Genomic DNA, 25,400 nt, shown 5'->3' on the forward strand with positions numbered 1-25,400 from the left:
GGAAGAATGGATAATGAAAATATGGTGCATCTACAGAATGGAATACTATTCAGCTATCAAAAACAAGGACATAATGGAATTTGCAGGCAAATGGATGGATCTGGAAAAGATCATCCTGAATAATGTAATCCAGACACAGAAGGACATGGGTGGTATAAACTCACTTAAAAGCAGATAGTAGCCACATAATACAGGATAACCATATTAGAATCCACAAAACTAAAGAAGCTAAGTAACAAGGAGGACCCTACAGAAGATGCTTAATTCTCATTCAGAAGTAGAAATAGAATAGACACTGGAAGCTGTTGAAGAGAGACAACAGGACAGGATCCTACCACAGAGGTCCTCTGAAAGACTCCACTCAGCAGGGCCTCAAACTGGATGCTGAGATGCACAGTCAAACTTTGGGCAGAGCAAGTGGAGTCTTATGGAAAAATGAGGTGATGGAAGGACCAGGAGGGGACAAGAGTTCCAAAGACCAACAGGCCCAACATATCTGGGCTTAGGAATGCCAGCAGAGACTGATGCACCAAACAAGGACTATGCATCAAGAAGACCTAGGCCTTTGCTCAGATGTAGTTGATAGGCAGAACAGTCTTCTGGTGAGTCTCATAATATGGGGAGTAGTAGTTACCTCTGACATGGACTCTGGGGCCCACTCATTGATCACTTTCCTCTGGTGGGGCGGAAGCCACAGAGGAAGAAGATGCAGGCAGTCCTGATAAGACTTGGTAGGCTGGGATCAGTTGATAGGGAAGAAGGCTCCTCCTCTCTGAGGACTAAAACACAAATCAGAACAGGATGAAGCAAACAGACTACCAGGAGAAAAAGGACCAAAGAAAGAGTGCAAGAAACACAAACAGATGCAAAAACACACATATTGGCATGCATAGAAATCCCATAATAATACAACACACCAGAAAATCATAATATATACACAAAAGAGCTATAAGAGAAAAAAGAAAAAGAAGAGAAAAGGAAAGAAGGAAAGAAGAAGAGAAGGAAGAAAGGAAAAGAGAAAAAAAAGAAAAATTAAAATAGTTCCCAGACAAAGGGAGAACAACTGCAAAACTATTATTGAGTTTGTTTTGTGTTTGCTGGGCATGGGGCCTACCCTTAAAAATGGTTTGTATTCATGATGAGACTCCTTTAAAGAAAACTAATTTTGTTATTTGTGAGTGACTGTCATCTGGAGATAGTTCCTGTGTTAGGGATGGGGGCTTATGTCCATTTCCATTTCTCAGTTCTGGGACATCAATTGTCTTGGACCACTTCAAGTCTTGTGCATGGCCAAGGTCTGTATCAGTTCATACGTACATCAGCCCTGCTGTATTTGGAAGGCCTTGTTTTCTTCCTGTTATCCAAGCCTACTGGCTTGTAGAATCTTTTCATTTCCTCTTCCAAAGGGTTCCCTGAGTTCTGAGGGGAGGGATTTGATGGAGACATCCAATTTCATATTGGGTGTTCTGAGGTCTCTCATTCTCAGTACTTGTTCTGTTGTGAGTCTCAGTATATTTTCCCATCTACTGAAATTTTAAGGTTTTAAGTGCAAGATCAAAGTGCTTGCTGATTCAGTGTCTGAATAACACCTCTCTCTCTCTCTCTCTCTCTCTCTCTCTCTCTCTCTCTCTCTCTCTCTCTTTCTCTGCTCCATAGGCAGTGCCTTGAGGCTTTATCTTCACATGATATCAGGGTCAAAGAAACAACCTCAACCACATTTAGAAAGGTGGCTCTTCATGAGTGTTCCTACTATACCTCAATTACTTCCTAAAGACTTTAGCTCTATCTAGTATCAAACCATATTAGAACATTCAGACCATAGTAGATGATGTGAAGTTCCAGCATCTAGCAGTAGTTCTCAACTTGTAGGTTGCAACCTCTATGGGGATGAAATGACCCTTCACATGGGTGTCTTGAGACCATTGAAAAACATATATTTGCATTATGATTCATAACAGAGCACAATTATAGTTATAAAGTAGAAATGCAAATAATTATATGCTTGAGGGTCAACACAACAAGAGGAACTGTCACAGCATTAAGAAAATTAATCACCACTGGTCTAGCACTTAATCATACATCACCCTTGGCATCACTGACTTCATGGGCTGTAAACATTCCTTGCTGCCAAACTGCCCACACTTGCCAAGCCATCTAAGGAAGCTAAGCATCTATTTTCTTCATTTACCTCATACCTTCTTCTCTGTGTGGTTTGATAAGCCATGCAGAAGCTGCCTCAGCTGAATAAGGTTTCAGTATCCTTTCATGTTCTCTTGACGAAAAATGTCAGTGTCAGTGCATTCATCATGTTGCTTCTGACTACTCACAGAACACATTATACCCCTGGTAAGAATTGCATATAATCTACGAGACCACTTTATTAGCTATCCACCTCTATTTTATTCCTATGCCCAAATTGATTTAAAGTTAAGAAGACTTTCAGAATCCCTTAAAGAAGCATATTGAAGATTGTTGGAGAAGGAATCTAAAAGTGTATCGATAAGGAGTGCATGATTAACACATTAAAGACTTGAAAACTCCAAGCTTCCAGACTAAATAAAGTACAGTATAAATGCTAAGTGAATAGACATATAAGCATTTCATCCTTCCTTTTAATTGACAGTTTTGAATTTTTAAGACTTAGTTTCTGGGAATAATATCAATAAAATATATTATAACTGACTGAGGTACTGGGGCATAAGTGATTTTCCAAATGTCAGATTACAAGATCCATCCCTATTTCGTTTTTCCTAGTTGAGGGTGCACTGAAAAGAGTCAAGAGTACATAATGTAGAGTCCATAACATTTAAAAAATTCTATCAAAATACTAGATAAATGGTTAATAAGAAAATGAGAATTAATTTTATGAATAATTGTAAAGTAACAGCTCTTAAAATTTATTTTGTTTTCCAATCTGTACAGGGGCTACATATTCTGGCTTGAAAGGAGGATCACAAAATCAAAGTAGCTTTTAAAAATAGCCTTCTAGTATTATGTGTCACCAATCTGGGCCAATATTTATCTGGAAAATGTGTTATCACTACATTTACTTGTTTGGAATCTCATCTCACAAGGTACAAACACTGTAACAACGGACAGAGTTCATCTCAGTGCATGCTAAGATTTTTTTCTTGGAAATAGCTTCAAATAATGGGCCCACATGAAAATGGAATGGAGAACTTTCCTATAGTACTGTTGAACTATGTATAGTAGAGGCCACAGCAATAAATTGGGAATTCCTACCACTATTTAATGCACGGCATCTTATTGGATGCAGGAGAGTAATAGATACTCTATTAAAGTAGTTTTTGTTAAGATAATATTTGTAATATTATGTCAGGCAGAGTCTAAGATCATAGAGTTTTTTAATAATTTGGAGCATTATGCTCAATAATAATAATATGTTGCTCCTTCTTTACCTTGTTATCAGATGCATAAGCCTTAGTGTCTTGAATAAAGTTGTAAACTAATCTGAGATAAAGCCACTCATGTTTTGCCAATTCCCTGTCTACTGACAGAGATATACATAGCTCATATAGGAAGACTAAGACTTGGACAACTGCATTTCTAAATAACTTACATATAATCCTGTGAGGCTCAATGTTGTATTTAAATTTTCTGTTTACTTTTGCCAAATGAGTACATACCTAAAATACATTAAACTTTATTATATTATACAAAAAATAATTTAATAGTTTAATTTTGTCTCCCTACTCTGTTCTCATCAAAAGTATGATTAAATAGATTCAGCTGATAACATGTTATGAATACTAAAGCCAAGAGTTTTCTCACTCAAAAGTGTACAATAATTGAATCAAGATTTGCTAATTTATCTTTTTTATATAAACAGAAGAAAAGCACTGTAACAGTTTGGTCTCCACTGGGGTGTGGTATGCCCACCATGCTACAAAATTGAATGTTGACTCAAAATCCAAAATGCTCTCACCTGCATCATTGCTTTTCTTCTCAGAAAACTTGGATATTGCTATTTCTTTTTGATTTATTAAAAATACTCTCTAGTGTTTCTTAGGCCTACTGCAGAGGTATCATAGTTTCCTCTTTCATTAAAACTATAAGTCTTCAGTTGGAGAAAAAAATTCTCTGGATGATATGCCCCTCCTCTCTCTCTCTCTCTCTCTCTCTCTCTCTCTCTCTCTCTCTCTCTCTCTCTCTCTCTCTCTCTCTCTCTCTCTCTCACACACACACACACACACACACACACACACACACACACACATGCATACACACACCACACCACACTTATATCTTAGCCAAAGTATCTGCTCTTGTGTTTACAGGTCTCCAGAGAACTACTGGAAATGAATTGGCTATTAGAAGACTACAAAAATGGGACAGCCTGATATCAATTGCCTTATCGCTTCTGACCTTTAGTGTAAGTCTTCTACTCAGACTCCACCTTTTGATTTCTCTCCCTGGAGGATCTCTATGATATAACAATGATCCCTGTGTTTTTCATATATTGTACCTGGTATGTTGAGTTTTGAGACAACTCATAAAATTTATTCCATATTGATGATCTGATCATTCCTAATATGAGGACATGACCAGTTATAGATTCCTTAATGAGTTCATTCTTGCTTGTTATACAAATACCTTTTGGCTTCTATAAAAAGCATTTTCTTTTAACCCTTCTTTGTGTTTTCTGTATATCTTTGAAGTCATCTGCATACAAACTTACTCTTTCAGTTCTGATTTTTCACTTTTCAGGTATCTATATCATGTCATACATGATGATGATAATTAATATTAGAGATAAAATTGGGAACCATTTATCTAAGGTGCTTGATTTCATGAAGCTAGTACACTGGGAATAAAAATAGTCACTTAATTATAATATGATGGGGATAGAGAGATGTCTCTCTCAGCAGTTAATAATGTCTATTGTTCTAGAGAACTGATGTTTAGTTCCTAGTACACACATAAGGAGGCTCAGAACTTCCTTTAATTTCATCTCTAGGGATATCTGAGACATTCCTGAAGCCTCTGTAGATGCCTATACTAATGGATGCATGCGGACATGCATATGAGCACATGTGCACACACATAAATAAAACATAAAAGCAATCTTTAAGAAATTATGAAGTGATAGTAAAGGTAATATACAGCAAGCCAAATCCACCATTAAACTAAATGGAGAGAAACTTAAAGCAATTCCATTGAAATCAGGAACAGGACAAGGCTCTCAATTTTCTCTATATCGCTTCAGTATAGTACTTGAAGTCCTAGCTAGAGCAATAAGACAATTAAAGGAGATCAAGGGGATCCAATTTGGAAAGGAAGAAGTCAAAGTATCATTATTTGCAGAAGATATCATAGCATACATAAGTAACCCCAAAAATTCTACTAAGAAACTTCTACAGCTGATAAACACCTCCAGAAAAGTGACTGGATATGAAATCAACTCAAAAGTCGGTAACACTCCTGTATACAAAACACAAAAGGATTTGAACTAAAAATGATCATAATGAGTGAGTTAACCCAGAAGCAGAAAGAGTCAAATGGTATATACTCACTTATATCTGGACACTAGCCCAAGGGGCATGTCCCATGAAAGTCTTCACTAACCAGGAAACTGGGACAGAAGGAAGGACATTCTAGTGGGACTCTAGATGAGAGAAGCATGGGAGAATGGCAAAGTTGAAGGATCCAAAGGATCCTAGAAACCTACAAGAAGAAAATTATTATGGGCAGAGTTGGGCCCAGGGGTCCCGCTCAAACTATGGCACCAGCTGAGGACAATACAGGCCATAAACTTCAAACCCCTACCCCGATCTAGCCATTGGACAGGACATCCTCCACAGTTGAGCAGAGAGTGGGGTCTGACTTTCGCGTGTACTCTGGTGCCTCATATTTAACCATCTCCCCTGAATGTGGAGACCCGGTGGCACTCAGAGGAAGGATTGCAGGCTACCAAGAAGAGACTTGATACCCTATGAGCATATAAAGGGGGAAGAAGTCCCCCTCAGCCACAGTCATAGGGGAGGGGAGTAAGGGGAAAATGGGAGGGAGGGAGGAATGGGAGGATACAAGGGATGGGATAACCATTGAGATGTAATATGAGTAAATTAATAAAATAAAATTTATCAAAAGCACAAAAGGGCTGAGAAATAAATTAGGGAAACTGTACCATTCACAATAGCCACAAAAAAACATAAAGTATCTTGGTGTAACTCTAACCAAGTAAATGAAATACTTGTACAAAAAGAAACCTTTAAGTCTCTGAAGAAAGAAATTGGAGAAGATATCAGAAGATGGAAAGATCTTCCAAGCTCATGGATTTGTGGATTAATATAGTAAAAAATGGTCATTGATTCAATGCAATTCCCATCAAAATTCCTACATAATTCTTTACAGACATAAAAATAACAATTCTTAACTTTGTATGAAAAAACAAACAAACAAACCCAAGAACCCTGAATATCTAAGACAATCCTGTACATTAAAAGATCTTTTGGGATTAATCTTAATTATCTTTCAGAAGGGCAAATAGAATAGAGACTGGAAGCTGTTGAAGAGAAGGAACAGGAAGGGATTTTACTGTAGAGGTCTTCTGAAGCAGTGCTGACACTTACAGTCAAACTTTGGAGTGGAGCACAGGGAGTCCTATGGAAGAGTTAGAGTATAGAATAACCTGCAAGGGACAGGAGCTCCACAAGGAGACCAGTGGAGCCAACAAATCTGGGCAGGGGTGGGGTGGGCTGCAGAGACTGATGAACCAAACAAGGACTATGTATGGTGAAGACCTATATCCCTTGCTCAGATGTAGTCAATAAGCAGAACAGTTTCCTTCTGTGTACTATAATATGGGTAGTAGGAACTACCTGTCATGGACTCAGGTGCACATTCATTGGTCAATTCCCCCCTGCGGCCTTGCCAGCAGTGGAAGAGGAAATAGACAGTCCAGATGAGACTCTATAGACTGAGGTTAGATGATAGGGGAAGAGGGATCATTCTTTCTGAGGACTATGGGAGTGGGGGAGGGGGATGAGGGAAGGAGGGTGGTATTGAGAGGAAACAAGGGAGGGGCTACAATCGAGATGTAAAATGAATAAATTAAAAATAAAAAATTAAAATTAAAAATTATGGTGTGAATTGTATCCTTCTTCTTCTCCAGTGCTACCAATAAAGTTAAAGTGTGAAACTATATGTAACAAGAAGTATGTGTGTGTGTGTGTGTGTGTGTGTGTGTGTGAGAGAGAGAGAGAGAGAGAGAGAGAGAGAGAGAGAGAGAGAGAGAGAGAGAGAATGATCTGTATGTGAAAATTTTCCCATGGGGTGTGTTTTGAATGCTTAGTTCTAACTTGTGGTGTTTCAGGAAGTCTAGAATCTTTGGGTGATCGGCTTAGAGGAAATGACTCAACAACGGTATTTTTGGAAAGCTATCTTACCCTGGACTCCTCTGTCATCCTCTGCATCCTAGCCACCATGAGATGAACAACCTCTTCATCTATATACCCCAACACACTGGCAAGAATTTGTCTGCCTTGCCAAGGTCCCAAAAATGTAGAACAAAGTAACCTCTCTGAAACTATAAGTCCAAATAAATCTTTCCCCTTAGATGATTTCTGTCAGGTATTTTGTCACAGTAATGAGAAAAGTAACTAATAGAGCATGTCTTTGAAACAGCAGCTCAGGATTAATCCCTCTATTAGTTTACAGAATTACCCTTTATCTTATTTCTATTTTAACAGAAATGTTAGACATGAAAATACCTTGAACTTTCTCCTTTGTCTATGATACTTCAGAAATCATTATTGTTTTAAAGATTCTCTACAGATAACAAATACAGTATTTTGAGACTTTTTACCTCATATAATAGCCATAAACACAAATATGGCATGATCTACAAACAGCTATTCACTATTTGGGAATATTTTTAATTAGTGTTTTATGTTTCATGTTAATTATTTTGAATTTTCCCAATACTATATTTCAAGAAAAATAATAATTGATTTATATGTCTATTTTAAAATGAAAAATACTACAATAGTAATAGAAAATTTATAGTTATGAATCTGGTTTCAGCTTACCTTTTGCATGTATTAGAGAAAAATTAATGCATATACATACAAACTCTTGCTTTCAACTTATATATTCCTCATCTGCATATATCACAAATACATGTATTTCCAACTGTAATTTATGGTAAAAATCAATAGGTAGATATTGAAACCTATTATAACTTACAATTATTTTCTTGAATAAATAACAGAAGGAAAGGCTTTATAGCACACTCCTGGAAAAAAAAGAAGATCAATGAAACTGATCTACTTTGTTAGTTTTTAACATAATACCACATTTAGTTACTGAATCTGTCCATCAATTCAAAAGGTACATAGAAACATTAACATCAGATTTATAATAAATAATAATCCTATTGAGTGGTAATTGAATTAAATACATAGTTCTCATATACTTGTCATATAGCTACAGCAGAAATGCTACAAGATCTGAAGGATCAAATATTTCTGGTGTATGAAACATTCAGAAATGTCATGACTAAAAGGTAAAAAAGTGTTAGATTTCTCTAAAACCACTAGAACTTCAAGAACATTCTCTAAGTCTTCTGTTATGATTTATGAACTATCATATTTAGTGTCGTCTAATGAATTGTGCTTTTCCTAGTTTGGGGAACAGTATAATTGGCAGAAAAACATGTATTTGAGAGACCTGAGTTTCAGTTCCTGATTTTTATGATATTTCACAAGTCAAGACAAGGTTCTGAGCTTCAGTTTCCCCATCTTTAAAGCCTAGGAAATATTCCTTGTCTTGAAAACTTCATGAATGGGGGTGAAAATCATAAGACTGCAGCTTGATGATCCAAAGTTTTACACATGAGTGAAGTGTTCTCTAATAATCCATCAACTTATTTATTAATGATAATAAATGAGCAATTAACTTTGAGTGGGATACATTTATAAGTAGTTTATAATAAAATACAGCTTATTTGGTCCTTTTGTAGATGTGGTGGTTTGAATAGGTATGACCCTCATATGCTCATGTGTTTGAATGCCTGGACCATGGGTAGTGGCACTATTAGGACATGTGGCCTTGTTAGAGGAAATGTGTCACTGTGCAGGCATGCTTTCAAGTCTTTTTTTTTAAAAGATTTTTTATATTATTATATATATAGTGCTCTGCCAGCATCTTCACATGTAGGCCAGAAGAGAGCATCAGATCACATTATAGATGGCTGTGAGCCACTATGTGGTTGATGGGAATTGAACTCAGGACCTTTGAAAGAGCGGTCACTGCTCTTAATCTCTGAGCCATCTCTCCAGCCCACTTTTCAGGTCTTTTATATGTTTAAGCCACACCCAGCCACACAGTCTTCTTCTGCTTCATTTGGATAAAGATATAAAACTCTCAGCTCCTCCTTCAGCACTATGTCTGCCTGCACACTGCCATGCTTCCTGCCATGTTGATAATATGATAAACCTCTGAAACCATAAGCTAGCCCTATTTAAATAATTTCCTTTATAAGAGTTGCCATTAGGGCTGGAGAGATGGCTCAGGTGTTAAAGGCTAGGCTCATAAACAAAAATTTAAGAGTTGCCATGGTCATGGTATCTCTTCACAGCAATGAAACCCTAACTAAGACAGCAGGTCTGACCAAGCTCTGTATATGCCAGAGTCCCTGGCAAGATATAACATTTCTAAGTTAGGAACTGGGAACTTTAAGGAATATATCTAGAAAAAATGTCTTTATATTTGAATCGTAGGTTCAAGCTTTCATTTTCTTTAAATGCTCAGAAGTTGATATTTCACTTTGAGCAACACATTGATATTATTTAAACACACAACATGAATGTGACTTATTAATCCAAAACTTGCCAAAATGTGATATTCTGAAAGGTTAGACATACTGGAGTTCTCTGCCCACAAGAATATATATTGCTATTTAATTGTCAACAAATTGTCAACTTCTGTCTTTTCATTTTATCTTCAAATATTATGTGAATAATTTGTTTTTGATGCAGGTGTTAGTGACCACTTAAAGTCTGATAAATAAATATTTCTGAGTTTTATGACATTTTCTTCATTGCTCCTGTTCTCTTTTCCTGTTTTGATTATTTCACTTATTGTAGTTTCTATTATCTACTCCCCCCAAAATCCATATAGGCGCTACATTTCACCATTGTATAATTTTCCTAAATTTATGATTTCTTATAATTTAAAGATTTTTTTCCTTCAGTGATTTGTACAACAGGCTTTTGTTTTGGAAATAAGATCTCAATTAAAATGAGCTTGTCTCCTTGGCAATAGGGTCTTACTTTTTTCTACTTTGTTTTGTTTCATGACCTTTAAACTATTGCAAGGTGAGAACACTTAAGTTGGGAGAAAATGAATTTGAATTATTTTCTCTCAACTATTACCTACAATATGACATTCTTTCTGTCTTGGTGTTTCTGTCTCTGTCTCTCTCTGTGTCTGTCTGTCTGTCTCCTCTCTTTTTCTTCCTGCTAGGGAGAAGAGGACAGAAAAAGAAAGATTTGGATGAAACACCAAACCCATAGCACTGGAAAAACTCACATACAAAAAAATGAAATTAGACCCACATCTATCACCCTGCACAAAAGAAGAATTGCAAATGCATCAAACACATCAAATGTCAAGCTTATAATGTAGAAAATGTTAAAAGAAAATAAAATGTAGGTAAAGACTTTCTGAATAGGATTTCATTTGCTCAGGAATCAAGATCAAAGTTGATAATTTGAATAACAGAAAACTAAAAAGCTTTTTTTAATAGCAAAAGAAATAACAATTGAGATGTAATATGAATCAATTAATAAAATATATATTTTTAAAAAAGAAATAACTAATTGAAGGGGAAAGCCACTGATTGGGGCATATTTTTGTAAGGGATACAGCTGATAGAGGATTAACATCCAGGATATACTAAGAACTCAAATATCAAAGAATTTGAAAAAAACATTTAAAATGGGGTATGGATCTGAACAACGAGTTTTTACAAGAATAAATTAAATGCCTAAGAAAAATGTTTACAATGTTCAACATCTGTGCTGGATAATTTTATGTCAAGTTGACACAGGCTAGAGTCATTAGAGAGGATGGAACCATGCTTGGGAAAATACCTCCATGAAATCATGCTGTAGACAAATCTGTGGACAATTTCTTAATTATTGATTGATGAAGGAAGGCTTAGGCCATTGTAGGTGGTTTCACCTCTTGGCTAGTAGTCCTGGCTTCTATTTGAAAGCTGACTTAGTCAGGCATGGGGAGCAAAGCAGCAGCCCTCATGGCCTTGAATTTTTTGCTGTTTGAGTTCCTGTCCTGATTTCCTTTGTTGGTGAACTGTTATGTGAAAACATAAGTCAAATAAATGCCTTTCTCTCCATGTTTCTTCTGTCATGGTGTTTCACCACAGCAATAGTAACTCTAATTAAGACTACACTCTTAGCAATTAAGGAAATGCATGATAAAACTATTTTCAGATTTCATCATACCCCAGTCAGAATAGCTAAGATGAAGAAAAAAAACTGATAACAAATGCTTCTGAGGATGTTGGAAAAGGGAAACACTCATTGACTGTTGAGATTGTCAATCACTGTTGAGAATTTTCAAAAAGCTAAAAGTAGATCTACCACATGATCTCACTATACAATTCCTTGGTAAATGTCCAAAGGACACTACATCCTGTTCTACTGATTCTTGCCCATCTACATTTATTGCTTTTCTATTCACAATAGCTAGGAAATAAAAATAATCAAAATATCTTTCAAGTAATGAATGGACAAAGAAAATATGGTACATGTACACTATAGAATACTATTTGGCTCTAAAGAAAAAAACGAAATCATGAACTTCTCAGGTAAATAGTTAGAGCTGGAAAGTGACCCAAACTCAAAAAATAAACAATATAAAAAGACATACTCTTATTTGTGGAGCTCACTTTTGAGTCTTTAGATTTAAGTTTATAACTTAAGTAATCATAGAAGCCAGGGAAGTAGAAAAGGACCATTTGAGAGAGAGCTGAGGAATATATATATATATATATATATATAGAGAGAGAGAGAGAGAGAGAGAGAGAGAGAAGAGAGAGAGAGAGAGAGAGAGAGAGAGAGAGAGAGAGAGAAGGGAGAGAGAGAGAGAGAGAGAGAGAGAGAGAGAGAGAGAGAGAGAGAGAGAGAGAGAGAGAGAGAGAGAGAGAGAGAGAGAGAGAGAATAGGCACATCTGCTATGAAGGGGGAAGTGGTAAATGAGGAAAACATGGACACTTTAACTGGAAAGGGAAAATAAGGGAAATACAGAGGGAGAGAGAGGAAGTACAGATAAGTAACCCTTAGGATATCTGCAAAAGTTATATGGATACTATCATTTTATAAGCTTTCTTAAAAGTTAATATTCAGGGGAATAGAGAGAAGACTCCACAGTTAAGAGCATAGGTTGCTCTTCAAGGGACCCAGATGTGATTTTTGGTTTCCTGCATCCACACCACATGCATACTCACAACTGTCTGTGACTCCAGTTCCAAGGGGTCCAATACTGTATTTTGGCCTCCTCAACACCAAGTACACACATGATACACGTGTATACATGTGAGACAAACACATAAATAAAATAAAATACATATGCTGTATATGTGTATATATACAGAGAAATAATGACACCCCACACACACACACACACATATACAAAAGAGTCATAGACTATCTAACAAAAAGCCCATTGCCAGACAGACATGGGGAAACTTTCTTTGGGGTTGTTTATCAGAGGAGTTTAAGAGAGTCACAAAACAGATTTACATTGCACCTGGTTGCTTCCCAGAACTATTGCTAAGGATATAACACACATTAGACACAGGATTTGGAGGAATCCAGCGATAATTTACCTATAAGCTTCCTTCCTGAAGATTAGCTTTCATAGGAGAGACAAGAAGAGGACATTGGATCCCTCGGAACTGGAGTTACAGACAGTTATGAGCATGTACTTGGTGTGGATGCTGGGAATAAAATCCAAATGAGCTTTGTGAACTGCCCAGGGAAAAACATTAATGAAGAGTCCTACCCATCCCTAAGCCCGCAAACCATAGTAATCACTGGTTATGAAAGATATCCCAAGTGATACAGTAGTGGCACATTTATACTGAAGGTAACCAGAAACTACCTAGTTGAATTCAAAGCCTGCTTAATAGTATAGAATTCATACTTAATACAGTAAACATAGCCAATACTTGTAACTAGTGAGGACACAGACCATGGAAGAAAACCTAGTACTGACACATTACCAAAGCAGTATAGTTTCCAATTGGATGTAGGTATCTATCTTTGTATCAGCAGGTGATTGCAACTCTCCTCATCAAAGAAGACATATATTAGAAGGATGCTAGCACAGAAATTCACAACTGGACAAAATACATAGAATAAGTGAGTTAGGGAACCTAGACCCAATTGATATACCTACAACAACACAATCTCTATACTCAAGGCTCAGAGAACACCACAGAAAGGGATGTTAGAAAGATTTTAACAGGCAGAGGACCAGGATACCTGGTGTGAAAGAGTATCTTTTTGACATGACAGAGGTGGTGCACCCATAAATCTCAACAATATAGTGGCCTAAACAAGACCTGCATAATGGTATTGACAGTAGTTACACTGTTGTATACTATAATATCATGTCATAGGAATTACTTTTCTGAGGCACAGACTATGGTATAGAAGTCAGAAGTTTCCATGTTATCACTTGACATAGATCCTCATTGACAGGTTCCAGCATTCTAACTCACAGCGGTCCAGACTCAAATAAAAAATGACTTTCTGAATAAATTTTAATAACTGTTACATGACATACTTTTCCTGGAGAGCAATACACCCACCCACAACCATATTTATCCCAGGACCCTTCATATACACATACTCACACACACAAATTCATATTCACCCCAGGAAGCAAACCCATGATAGGCAAAAGTAATGAATGGTTTACTCATGGTAAACCAATGAGTTTTTGTGGAGAGTTACAAAACATAAGTATGGCTGAAAGATTACTAACAATAGTAGGGATGGTTCAAAATGAGCTTCGTCACCATAAAACCCATTTTGACACTAGTGATGTCTCATGAAAACTGAAATACTGGAGCTCTCTACACAGCCTGTAGGCAGTTTAACAGCTTGACTGGTGGACAGAGTTTCCTCTTTTAGTAGTTTTTAAAACTCTTTCTATAAAACTGGCAGTGGGTCTTCAGGAACCTTCAATGTTTTTACTTTCCTAAACATGTGACACTTTGAGTTTTATACTTTTCCCTTTATAGGAGGGAAGGTTGCAATTTGGAGGAAACCACCATATAACACTAACCAAGTGTGTGTGATCCTTCATTACAAGGCAAGGAACTCAGAATTTTTGTATTTTTGCTGAAGCTGTTTCAGGTTTAACTAGAATTTGATCTGCTTACTGGAGAATATCATGAAAAATTATCTACCTCTAAGAATTGGAGGTCAAGATGTCCCAGCTAACTTACCATAACTTCTGTTAAACTGCCTGCTTATGCAGAAGCCCCTTCAGATAACTGCTTATCTTAGCTTCTGTTGAACTGCTTTCTTGTACAAAACCTCCCCCTCCAACTGTTTATTGTAGCTTCTGCTAAACTTCCTGCTTGTGTAGAACTCCCTCCAGATAACTGTATATCTTAGCTTCTGATAAACTGTCTACTTGTGCAACATTCTCCCTCCAGCTAACCATTTAGCTTCTGTTTAACTGCTTACTTTTACAAAACCTCCCACCACAGCTGCAGAATAAGATACCAGCATGTAGGCTTGCTTTTAAAAGTTTCTTGATCTAAATGTTCTGGGCTACACTTGGGTGTTGTCCTAGATGACTAGAATAAAGTCTTTCACTTTTCCTATAAACTATATCTGAGTGGTCATCTCAGATGGGTACCCCAAACAATTATTTTTAAAAACAAGTCCTTTGCAGAGTTTATATATCTTAGCTATATAAAATTATCAGAAAAACCTGAACATTTGGAATCATTTGGGGTTCAAATATCTGGCAGGGATATTCAGAAACCTGAGAACAATATAAATATTTTAAAATCATGAGAGTCAAAATTGAACAGCTATCTTCATTTTTGTTCCTTCAGAAAAACCAAACAAGACATTTCATTAATGATTTTAAATAACAAAGACTTTGGTATTTGAGTTTTCAAAACACATTGTATTATATGTGTTTTTACTGAAATAAATTCTGTTTCAATTGTCTGTAGCATTTTTCCTTTCTTTGAAAACTGCCCACATTCCTTTAAAGGTATGCTTTATTCCACTGATGTGCCTGAGTCAATCTCTAGTTTGAAGGAATATTTAAACACAGAATTTGTCTTACCAGGCCCATCAGTCCCACTGTTCTGCCCAATGTTAGATAACACAACAAGGACGTGAACTGAAAGCTCCAAACCCATTGCCTTGCTATGATTTACTGTCTCTGACATTTTGATGCTGATATTCTGTAGATGAAATCCATAAATGCAATTTAAATTTCAGGCATTTGGATTTGTCAGTTTATTTCAGGCATCTCCTTAGTTAAAACTGAACTTACTGTATTTATGCAAAAAAGGGGGAGGACAGGGGCAAAAAGACATTTTCATTTTGCAATAAATATTATCAGAGTTTTACGGTGTGAGAGTCAGTGCATACAGAATAGCACATCACCAAACAGTGAGCTGGAGGTGCAGTCTGGCAAAATAAGCCTTTCAAAGCTCATGAGCTTAATGCTATTCACCTGGTGGATCTCTCCACAATGAAGCTGAGTGAGTCCATTAAGCTTATGTAACACAAGCTTAAAGGTGAAATGAAAAGCTCTTAAAAAATAAACTATTTAAGTTTCTAAATCAAGACTGTACATTATGTGCTGAAACTTAAATATGCCAGTAATGCCAACTGCATGTGTACAATAATCATAATCACATTCACATTTCAAAGGGAAACATTTAAAAGTACATTTCCTTCATGCAGATCTGAAAACCCCCTCAAAATCAGTATTCTGGCTTTGCTCTGGGAGAAGTGAAGGGAGAGTAGCAGTCAGGGAGTACTCTATGCTTCGCAAGTGCTGTCTTCAATTCTTATAAATCCTTAATCCAGCCCTTGATAGGCAGGTGGAGAAGAAATTGATTTTTTCAAATGTTTTGGTCTAATAAAAATACAGAATATAAGAAATGTAAGCATCTTCACTTATTTTCAGAGATATGGAACCTTATTTATTTCAGCATCCAATTCAGGGAAAGGAAAACAGTTACAAAACATCCATCAAAAATAGTAAAGGGGTGTTAAAAAGTGGGCACTGATGACAAACTCACTGACAACTGCTAGTTTATTAAATGATCCAGGCCCTGGGAGTTCTTATTTTGTTTTCAGTGATCATAGTTTCTGATGGAAACTGAGACTTAAATTTAATCTGAGTCCAACAAACTCTGAGTGTGTAGGGCCATGCCTTGTGCAAGAACATCCAAGTGTGAGTCCAAGGATAAACTAGGGAACCTCTCTTCCAAATGTCCTTAGGACTCTGTCTAATTACAATCAGATGTTAGTGAGACAGTTAAGAGTTGACAGGTGAATCATTCTTAAGAAGCATGGTCACAAATAGACCTTTTCTAAGACTTCTGTTGTTATACTGTTCCATTTTGAAGGAGGGGGGGTCTCCTGGGCTTTTATTTGTTAAAAAGGATATTTCCTCTTTGGCCTAGGCCACCAGTTCTATAAATGTGCATAGGAAAATCAAGTATTTGCTTCAGAGGAATGGATATGAATATTGACTTCCATGACATAGACACCTATGACAAACAGCAGCAGTGACTGTGCCATGAGGTCTAGGGGCAAAGGAAGCCATCGAACAGATTGAATTCAGATTTCTGGTTTGGGTTTTGTTTTCCAGATATGTTTTAGTATTTCTGTTTCAGGTTTCTCTCCTACAAAATAGGAGATTGCAATCTTGACAAAGGCTGTCTATAGGAAGCACTTCTTCTAGAATATCCACACAAACACAAAGATGAATCTTTCCTTTGAGACTGGCAGCCAAAAGAGTGACAAAAGATCAGTGTAAGAGGACTTTGGCATCCAACATAGTCCAGGAAATTACTCCAAACCTCACTTTTGTAATGGACTCTAAATTTTCAGCAACTGAAAACCACACTGCAGCAGCCAATTGGTAATAAATTTAAAATACCAGAAGATGATTTCAGAGAAAGAAATTGCAGGCATGGAACAACATATTTCTAAGATCAATGGGACATATCTGTCTTCCCGGAATAGGATACACTTCTGGAAAATAAAGTAATGATCTGAGAAGGAGGAATAGACACTCTTTTTAATATCTTCCTCTTACTCTTTCTTAGAGAAATGGAATGAGAGCTAAGTACTGTAGATCTCATGGAGTTTTTCAGATGGAAACTAAAAAAATAATGACATTTATAATTCAAATCTTCCTGACTCTCAAATCTTTTGGATTTATGAAAAATGCATAGAATTTATATCTGCTTAATGTACTATATTTATAGCACACATTGGAGAAATTCCAATTCCAATGGTTTGTGCATCTGTATATTTATATGTGCAATAGACAAACATTAACACATGCAAGGAAAAGACGTCTTGGTTGCCTAACATAAGTAAAAATGAACATTGCTAGACTCTCTGAAAGATCAATACACCAATTGTTTGGCAGTACAGACAGCGAGGTGAGTTGAAAGTCAAAAAGCCTTTAGATAGTCAGACATGGTAACACATACCTTTAATTCCAGCATTCAGGAGGCAGAGGCAGGCAGATTGCTGTGAGTTTGAGGCCAGCCTGGTCTACAAAGTGAGTCCAGGACAGCCAAGGTTACACAGAGAGACCCTGTCTTGAAAAAGAAAAAAAAAAGCCTTTAGAGAAAACACTATGGGGTTTTTTTTTTTTTTTGCTTTACTCTTAATATTTCAAATGCCTAAAGGTGAAAAATATACAATGTTGTTATTTGTCTTGTCTTTCACAAAAAGAAAATTGAAAAAGTACAAGGTTTTCAAGCTCTTTACAGATCAACTCAACATGTAAGTCTTGGCCAAAGATTAAAAGTTTGCACACAGAGTACCCTGTTTAAGCTAATTCTACACAGTAACAAACAAGTGTGTTATTAATTCTAGATATATCCATAGTACAGTATGTTGTGTATTTACTCCACAAACATTATAATAATGCTTAATTATAGCACAGGGCACTATGGTAGAGAAGAGTGACACAAGGTAAAATAAGTCGTGTCTCTCTCAAAGTCTATCAGAAGGATAGTCATTACAGGCAACACTTGCTTTCATGATTCATCCCAAACTGATAAAATTAGGTTTTGGAGGATCAGATTTGCCTCTGGAGAATACAAAGTAGAATCATGGATCAAAGACCACCGTGAGAATTTCATTACTAAGTAAAATGTTCTTCACACTAGGTTTTGGAATTTGATGTAAAACAGAATGAGCCCCATACAACTTGAGCAAATTCTCTGAGCAAAGAGCAACCACTGCCAGTACTGATCCACCTAATCCTAGGATTACAGGTGATCCCAAGAGAAAGGGGAGATTTGTTTTAAGTGGGATTTTGCTACATGAGAATAGCCTGCAGTCCTGTGGGTTCCCTTATAGCACCCCTTTTTTTATACAGAAACATTTTCCATGCCTTTGCTTAAATAGGTTTGTTACCTATTTGAATGCTCCATGTGGTGATATCAGCTTCAAAGAATATAGAAATTCAACCATAGGTTTTTTTTTTTAATGCAGTTTCACTTTTTCCAACCTGTCGTGCACTGCATGTAGTTATACATTTGGGAAAATACAGCCACTGAATGAACCGTAGTAGTGCCTTTACAGAGTGCTTATCTGATACTATTCAAAAAAAATGGAAACTCTGTTCAGCTCCATAAGATAAGGGCAATCTAACCTTGCCTGTGGTGCCACATATCTTATTTAGAAAATGTACAATCCCTGTATTGTAAAGAATTACCAAAAAATGTGAATTTCTGTTAAAAGCCTCTTACTGTTCAAATTTCCACTTGTCATAGCAATTTGGGTACGAGGGGAGTTCTATTATGATGTATAAACTGAGTACATATCATTTAAAATGTAAAATGAAAGCTTAATATTCCTTTGGAGATAGCACAAGAGTGTAAAAAAGAACCATAAAGGTTAGAAAGAATGAAATATTACCTGCACTAGGGAAGGAAAATACAGATATTGTCAATTTAAGAGCTAAAAAGCTTTCAAATTCATTTTATCTAAAAAATAGTATGCAATTTATTTTAAGTAATTAAGCATAAATTATAACATGGTAACTAATACTTTCTGGTGACTTAATTCTGTTATGGAAATGGGATAATTTCCATTGCTGTCTCTCTTTGTTCCTTTCTTTTGCTTCTTTCATATCGGTTTCTATGTTGTGGGCTAGTATTCAGCTAACAAATGCCTATAACATTATTATATTAATTTAGATCTCCAGATATTGATCTACAATCTGTTTTTCCCATATCTTAGTTACTTTTTTTCTGTGAAGAGACACCAGGACCAAGGCACCTTATAAAAGAATTTATTGGAGGCTTATAGTTTCAAAAGTTCTTGACCATCATGGTGGTGAGCAAAGCAGGAGCCAGATACATGTGGTGCCAGAATAGTAGCTAAGAGATTATCATTGAGATAACAACCATAGGAGAAGGAGAGAGAGAGAGAGAGAGAGAGAGAGAGAGAGAGAGAGAGAGAGAGAGAGAGAGAGAGAGAGAGAGAGAGATGTGAGAATACTGTGGGCCTTTGAAAACCTCAAATACTACCTCCAGTGACATGCCTCCCCTAACAAGCCCATACTACAACAAGATCGCACCTTCTAATTCTTCCCAGGCAGTGCCACCAATTGGGAATTAAGATTTAAAACATACAAACCTATGGAGGCCATTCTCATTAAGTCCACTGTATCTCAGAACCCTGTAACTAAAATAGGTGGGGCTTATTGTTCCCCATCTGGCCTAATGTCTAGTTGCTCTGTTCTTCCTGTAAGAGTCCACTGACTAATATATACTGGTTCTGTGCTCAAATATCTGGTCCATTTAGATAAACTACAGTAGTAGTTGTTGAAAATACTGAAATGAATCACTCTCAAGATTATCTGAATTTTAATAGATATCTCACAGCAGCACAGTATTTTGGTAAGAAAAAATAGAAACAATTTTGTTTTGCACTTAGTAAAGGTCAAAAAATGTAACAGCTGTTTGATGTGTCCTTACTAAAATCCTTTTAATATAGAGATGAAAAAGATGAATCTCAGTCTATAACAGGTATCCCAAATGATGTGGACAGTGAGAAGCAAAGCTAGGATACAAATTTATGTCTACCTGTATCCCTAACTAATATTCATACATCAACATGAAATCTAATAATAAAATTTGGTGATATCTGGCAATGTGGAATAAAAGTTGTTCTTAGTGATAGGAGTAGGAAAAATAGTAGTTTTTTGCTCAGGAGACTATGGAAAAGGTGCTTCATCTGACTCCAAGTACATATGAGGATAAATTGAGATGATAGAAAAAAATGGCTAAGGATATAGCTCTTTTAAAAGGGTTTACTTTTTCAAACAGAGCTTAAAAGTTATGTCACCACCTAAAGTGTTACAAACAAAAATACTGGATCCTACATACTTTTTAAAAAGTATTACATGTACTTCATTTTAACTTTTATTTCCTTATCAACTTATTTTATCTGTATGGATGTTTTGTCTGGATGTACATTTATACCACCACATATATGTTTGGTACCCACAGAAATCATCAGAAGATTTTAGATACCCTAGAACTGTATTTACTGACAATTGTGAACTATCACATAACTGTTGGGAATTTAACCTCAGTTCTCTGGAAGAACAACCAGTGCTCTTAAACACTGAGACATTTCTTCAGCCTCTCCATAATTTTTTGACAGTTTACTGTCTCATCTGACATTCTTCTAATAAACTTGATCCTCCATCACACTGAACTGAATGTCTAACAGAAAAACTCATTTACTATTTATTATATAAGTATGCCTAAGTAATCTAACTTTTCCTTGTTATCCCTTTATAACAGGACATTGTAATAAAAGTGGGGATTTAGACCCATATATTCTAATTTTAAAATGAGGGTTTCATTCTATACATTGAATCAGTATTATTTCAAAGCAAATCTTGTGTTATACTAAAAGTCCCAGTGTTCACCTACTACTACATAACTTAATATTTCCGCAAATAACTTCAATGTCAATTGGTCTTATTTAGGATGATGGTATAGTTGTCCATGAAGCAAAATTTAAGAAATATCATAAAATGCTTCCTATTCTCTGTTTTCCATTTGAACCAACCTAAAATTGTGTGGTGTTTGGGATTTATTCTGTTACAAAGATGTCAGATACTACCAAATATGTATATATGTGTGAAGAAAGAATAACAACAATTGCAGTGCAATAAGTATCTGGGCATCTGTAATGAAAAGTTGAAACTGATAAGTGGTATGAAAGAGGGTTTTATGTATGACATTAAAACTACAGCAGAAAGACTTCAACTAACAGAATGATGCAACATCAAAATCATTTTAACACTGATGAGCCATTGATAGATTTCAGGAATCATGCTGGTTTATGGGGATTTACAAGTGAAAGTCAGGATTCTGGTTTGAAGGCAGTGAGAAAAGCAATAGAAAACAGAAGTAGGAGAGTAAATAAATAACAAATGTCAGAATAGACCTGTGCAGTAAGAGCTTTCAGGAACACAAAGAGAAGCCAGTTAACCTAGAGTAGCTTAGGTAAAGCTGGGCATTGTGGTGGGGAGAGACCATAGGAGTTGGGACTCGGGGATGTAGAGGAAGGTCACCACAGATCATGATGGCACTTTACTCAAAGGAGAAGGTAAGGGAGATGCATCCAAAATTTTTAAGCTTTGTGCATGCCTAGACTCAGGAAAACAAACAAGGACAAGAGAAGAGACAGAGGCTAGGCTTCAGATCATGAAAATCCCTGTAATGTTTTTACTAAAGAGAAACAATGAAGGATTTTTATAACAAGTGAGAAACTCAGTTCTAAAAACACCTTTGTCACTGGGTACTGAAAGTGAGGGACCGAGAAAGAGAAGTAAGAAGAGAGAAGATGACACAAAATTGACAGAAAGTGAGAGAGGGGAAAAAAAGGAAAGATTCAAAGCCTGAGATTTTCAGAGATAATGTATTAATGGTGTAGGCTTGTAGGGACATAAATACTAGGGAAGAACAGAAAGCAAAAGAGACTAGAAGCACTCATTTGTTCTTTAAATAAATCCAAGTGGTACTGAGATTCTCAAAATTCCCAAACACTATCCTGATACTTAAAGATATTCATTTGTTTCCTAGGGCTCATGACCCACTGAAAGTGACTGACATTAGCCAGAACCAACCAAAATGTAGATTCATGACATATACCAAGCTCTATTAAGGAAATGAATATATATGCCATGAGAACACAAAACAAGGATGCATGATAATATTGGTTGGTTACAAGCAATCAAAATCTACTTGTTTAAGAAAGTGAAAAAAATATTGAAACAATAATGGAACTCCTTATAAACCAGAGGTCTACGAAGTAAGAAGCAGAGAGACTTCAGACATAATCAGGAAAAATCAGATAGGATCTTCAAAAGAATTGGCTCAATATCCTGCTGCTGCAGTGTTACTAAGGGTTCATATTACCGTGAAGAAGAGTTGGTCTCTGCCTATAGCAGATCACATTTCCATTAGTTGGTTAGAGAAGAGGAAACAAGCTTCATTGATAGCTTATCAATACAGTACTCTATTTCCTAGAAGCAGAATCATTTGGTGCTGGTGGAGAAAACAAACAAACAAACAAAGAAACCCCCAATATCAAAAACAAAGCCAAGAGACATCTACTAATAAATAGAACTACTAGTGATGAACTATTTGAAACTTACTGCACTGTGGTATGAAGAATGATGTGGTATCTGCAGAAAAAATTGGGAGCAGATGTCATTAAGGGATGGCTTCCTAAGCATAGAAAATTCATAGCATATTTTGAAATGAAAATCTAATTAAAGATAAATCTTTTTTAAAAGTTTACATTTGGTGAGTCATGTTGATATACACCTACCATCGCTGAGAAGGAAACACAGAAGAATTAAGAGTTCAAACAGCATTGTGTTTGTTATGAAGAGAGTTCAAGACATCTTGGGCTCATTATATCTTGTAATTTAAAAAAATGAAAACAAGTTGTCTATTCAATAGCATGCATCAGCATTCATTTCTATTAACAGCAGTATCACAACTAATTCTAAGCCTGGGAATAAAATACCCAGTCTATGAAAATGAAGAGTCATAAACACTCTCCCTGAAAGATACTTGGATATGGCCCTTAGGAAAAGTTAGGTGAGAAGCATTGCTCTATAGAATAATTGCAGACATCCATCAACCTTGTCATCACATAATAAAAGGCTTCCTAGAACAGAGATTATTATAAATTGTAGAGCAGTAGGGAATGTCTACTCATCACCTTTTGTTACACTAAAGAAGTGGATATCCAGAAACATGGTGGCACATTAGATAGAGTCACTCATTTCTTTACACTTTCGGCCAGCCATTCTGAGACCCAAACCAGCATGTCTTCATAACAAACTGTAATGCTGAGTAAAGCAGTGTACATTTTCTTTCCTTAGGGTCCTTTGCTCATGAAAATGATGCTAACCCAGTCTGCAGAAGCTCCACAGAAGTTAATTATGTGTTTATTTTATGGACAAGGAGAAAAGACTTGGAGAAGGAATGTCACTTGCTGAACGTCATGCACTTAATGAGAGAACTGGGCTTATAACTCAGATCTGTGCATCTTAGAGAAATTAAACGTTTAGGACATACCTATGTACTTAACAAGATCCTTCTTAAAACTATAAAAAGAAAGAGTTGGGCACCCAAGAGATGATTCAATAGCACTGTATCCTCTTTCAGGGGATCTGGATTTGAGTCCAAGTATCCAAGTGGTGGCTCATTCTCATTTGTAACTTCAGTCTCAGTGGATCTTAGGCCTTATTCTGGTCTCTGTGGGCACCAAGCTGCATGGGAGGAACAGATATACATATGCATGAAACAAAATTAATTTTTGAAAAAGCAAAACTAACCATCACTGATATTCTCATTCATATAATACAAAGAGAACACTAGATGGAGAATAGAAGCAAAGATTTGGAATATTATAAAACTTACTAGTTGACTTTAGCAATCATTTTATCTTTCTGAAAGTAGTTCTTCTCATTTGCTAAATGAGTGTAATAGTGTTTGCCTAACTCTTTTCAGGGTCACTATAAAGAACAAAAGAAGAGAATATACTTGAGAACACTTTGCACATCATAGAGTGAAGTGTAAATATGCAACACGGGTATTATAAATTGTATTTTGAAAAAATAGGAAATTGAACCTCTGAGATGCTAAATAACTAACTCAAGTTCACTGGGTCATCTTATGTCTGAGGAGATCTCTGAACTTCAAGATCTAATCCCTCTCCTCTTAACCTTGAACGCTGTCTTTTTTCTGGAAATACTAGGTGTCATATGCTAATTTAAAATTTTTTAATATTTAATTAAGCACTACCTACAGTGTCTGATATGGTAATAAATATGTATTTCTTTATAATGAATTCTACTCCAAGTTCTCATCACGTTAAAACTAAACAAGGAAAAATAGTCATTATGTAAACTGTAATGTTGGAAAAATAATTTTTAAAAATTTAATTCTATTTTGATCTTGATCTTCATTTGAAAGATACCCAGATCTAGCCAATGAACAGAACAGTCTCCATATTTGAGTGGAGAGTGGGATATGCCTTTCTTACGTACTCTGGTGCCTCACCTTTGACCATGTCCCCTGGAGGGGGAGACCTGGTGGCACTCAGAGGAAGGACAGCAGGTTACCAAGAAGAGACTTGATACCCTATGAGCATATACAGGGTGAGGAGGTCCCCCTCAGTCACAGTATAGGGGAGGGGAATAAGGGGAAAATGGGAGGGAGGGAATAATGGGAGGATACAAGGGATGGGATAACCATTGAGATGTAAAGAATAAATTAATAAAAATTTAAAAAGGGTATGTTTTAGTTTATAATTAAAGTAGTTAACTACCTGACATTGGGAAAATAATTTTGTTCAGCCTCATTTTCACGTTTTCTAAGAACTGCTTAAAGAATGAAAATGCGGAGCCTGGAGAGATATCTCACTTGCTAAACTCACTTGGCACCAAATCTTGGGACTTGAGTTCAATATAAAGTACCTAGTTTATGAGGAACAGAATGACCTCTCAGAGTCATCCTCTGACCTCCCTAGGCACACTATGGCATGCAAAAATGCCCACATACACTCACAAATAAA

The 25,400-nt window shown here is 36.2% G+C and overlaps 1 pseudogene across 1 annotated transcript in view; it reads left to right on the plus strand.

Moving 5' to 3' along the window:
- Positions 1-2,222: 2,222 nt before the first annotated feature.
- The window catches only part of LOC311601184 (thyroid hormone receptor-associated protein 3-like), a 61,526-nt pseudogene continuing 38,348 nt past the window's right edge, over positions 2,223-25,400 (plus strand). Inside the window, exons 1-2 of the transcript in view lie at positions 2,223-2,346; positions 4,299-4,393. The product of the transcript in view is annotated as a thyroid hormone receptor-associated protein 3-like (transcript). The remainder of the gene's footprint in view (positions 2,347-4,298; positions 4,394-25,400) is intronic.

Source organism: Acomys minous, assembly GCF_964271855.1.
Source record: "Acomys minous genome assembly, chromosome: 7".
Taxonomy (NCBI): Eukaryota; Metazoa; Chordata; class Mammalia; order Rodentia; family Muridae; genus Acomys; species Acomys minous.